Source organism: Ruditapes philippinarum, unplaced genomic scaffold, assembly GCF_026571515.1.
Source record: "Ruditapes philippinarum isolate M1 unplaced genomic scaffold, ASM2657151v2 ctg640_1_1_1_1, whole genome shotgun sequence".
Lineage (NCBI taxonomy): Eukaryota > Metazoa > Mollusca > Bivalvia > Venerida > Veneridae > Ruditapes > Ruditapes philippinarum.
In genome coordinates, this window is record NW_026864289.1 from 256,152 (window position 1) to 259,476 (window position 3,325).

The following is a 3,325-nucleotide window of genomic DNA, read 5'->3' on the forward strand; positions in this document are numbered from 1 at the left end:
TCACAGAGTTGTTTATGGTTTCACTTGGACACACATACCAGAAGTAATGGTTCCTTGAAATGTAATAAATTTCTAGGTAAACAATAATTCATTTACTTCCGGTGTAGCGTGAGATTCGTCAGACCCGTGAAAAATGTAAGATCTTACGAATCTCACGGGAGGGTCGTGAAAAATGTCAGACGTGAGAAACGTAAGACTATATTTAGTCGAGATCATTTCCTGTTGCAATTAAATTAGGCTAAATACTGTTAATATTTCATTGCATCAATAAAGTAATGGTTTAAGCGAAGGAGTTTGTCTGTTTTACCAGTAAATGATAACAATTTTAATCAATGTTCGGCTTTAAAATAGCCAGGCTCGGATGTTCATGATTTTCTACAAATTAATTTGGATTTATATATTTTGCATACTATAAAGTAACTAATGGACCACTCCTTATGTTTTTAAAAATAAAAATACAGTAGTGAATGTTGCTGTCCATACACAAATGCCGAGTAGTAAATTGAAATCATCTTGTTCGGCCCTAACTAAACTCGACGGAGTCGATCATCTCGGCCACGATCTGTATCTGTTCAAATAATCCATATGATTTGTTAAGAAATTATCAACAGAAGTTTTATAATAAATAATAACACCAGGTATTATTAATTTCACATAGGGTAATACTTGAACCATCACCTTTCTTAGGCTGGTGCTTTAAACCTATAGATACCTTTTACCACAGACACTTGGGGTGCCTTTAAAATTCAAATAAAATATATCTTTATCAATCCCAGGCACATGTACTGATCATATATGTAAAAAAAAACTTAATATAAGCCGTTTTGAAAAAAAATCATATTTCAAGGTCTATAATAATACACACACACGAGCTCCACATCCCAAGTGTCTGTGCCTTTTACCTGCACTGTGCTGTCCTATAAACTTACATGCTAGAAGATCTTTCGTTTTATCAGAGGAGACTGTCAGTCAAGAGACAGGGTCCCTACAGATTCTTTCAAGCATCACTGGTTGCAGAATACACTATTGCAGGAATGAGTGGGTACCAAATTTATTTCAAGCACCAAACTATAATCTTCCTGGCAAGTTCAAACACAACCATAGTTAGGTCAAGTAAGTTAGCTGCTTAACATTTTATATTAATTTTCCAAATAATGTATAACCCCAAAAAACATGTTTCAATCATAAACATGATCTATAGACTTGTAATCAAATTTTCACTTGTTAAGTCATTACAGTCAGGTAATAAACATAAAGCAAGATTTTTCTATAAATACAATATTTATTTTCATTGCGTGTTATGAACATTAATATTTCATGAGTGGTGGTTGCCACAAGTGAAACTTGATAATTTTCATACTACAAGCTATTTATAGAAAATACTTAAATTTACTTGTTTATTCTATGCATTTCTCTTTTTATATATCACAATATGAAAGACTAACTCGGCTGAATATAGCAGAAAGGAGTCTGGCAAGACACCGGTGAAAATATGTTTCACTGCGGTGAAAAAAAATTTTTTTGCAGTGAAAATAAAGAAAATGAAAATAAGCATTTAATTTCATCAATATTTCTCATCATTTTATTTATAAGTATATAATAAAGAAACATAACCTGGAAATACCATATTTTCAGCTTGGAAAGGGGTGCACATCTCTTCGAACTGTTCTTTTATATTCGTTTCTGCCGGGTTTTATAATTTTCAATTAATGCAATGGGTCTTTATTTAAACACAATATATTTAAGCTCAATTTGAAATAAGATTATTGCATAATTTGAGAAAGCAGAAAAGAAAAGAAAAAACATTCATAACTGACATAGCTAATACATGTATAAATGTCACGGTTATCCAATGAAAGAGCGTCGTTGCAAACGTGAAATATTATAGATATATCTATTTATTTACGTAAAATGTAAAGGTTATGGTTATGGATAGAAGGAAATAATGAGCGGGATATTGTACGAAGTCACAAATTCAACCTCTATTAAAAGGGGAGCGAACGGACAATCATATCGCAGTAATCTCCCCGGAATTGTCTATTTATCAACCAGAGTTTCTTGTCTAATATTATTACCGTTGCAAAACTTCGCCCTGACGTATTTTTCGTTCGATTGGATGGTATATTTTTAAGTTATTTTAATCTTGTATTGTGGCACCATCTTTATTGTAAACAGGGAAGAGAACTATTTATCAATAACGTATTAAAAACTGAATCCAAAGTTCTGTCACATAAATATTTATTTTTAAAGCAAATACATTTTATGACATATTATCAACTCATATCGCTGTATTTTATTTCGGGTGAAGTACATACATAAAATTGTTGAATAAAATTGTGTAACAACAACAAAAACAACAACAACAACAACAACTACAACAACATAAACGTCTAACCACAGCTAAATTTAAGTGTATACTATGTATACAGTGGTGATAATTCATTATAAACGAAAAGCGTTGCCAGCTTCAAAAATGATGAATTTTAAAACTGACAATTGGCCGCTAGGCCGACAACTTTACACATCTCCAATATATACGTATGTTTTTATGAACAACCGAAGTATGCAAAGTAAACAACAGACGTTTATGTAACAAGACAACATTTGAGAAACATTTACGTACATTCACATAATAAATACACTTCACTGAAAGCAAAAGTTTCAGTCTTTAGATACGTTCTTTGAAAGGTAGCTTTAGTTTTAAAATCCTTAAAATCCCCCTTACTGACATAAAGACGGTATTACGAAATGTAATAAATGTTTCTTCAAAAAATTATAATATAGCGAAAAGTTTAAACCACAAAAGATGTTCAATACGACTGAATAGACATATTTGACAGGCTTGGTTTGTCTTTTAATGTTTGTCTGTGATTTACAGGCTTTATCACCCCTGACCCCTTTTCAAAATTATAGATTTTTTTTCCGCCAACTATTTAAATGGAGAAAAACGGAGTCCCTAAAGAACGTTCTGAACGTTCATGGCGCAATTTACCGACCACGCCCAAGCACCGGTTTCATCTTGATAGCCGCAAAGTTTTGAATTTAGAAACATCCACAAATGTGTTACAAAGTCAATGTTTCTAAATTCCAAATGACATCATTTCTATGTTTGAATAACAAATTTTGCTTTAGTTGGGCTAGAAGGCGTTGGCAGTATTTTAATTTAATGTTTCACAAAGCAATATCATTATCAATGTACAAAACTTGACCCGCCAACCATATAAAGCATGGATAAACTGCACCTGACGGCTCTCTAGAGATGGCTTATGCCAAAAGGTATTAAAAGATAGGTAAACCTTACTTTACAAGTTTACAAATGAAACAA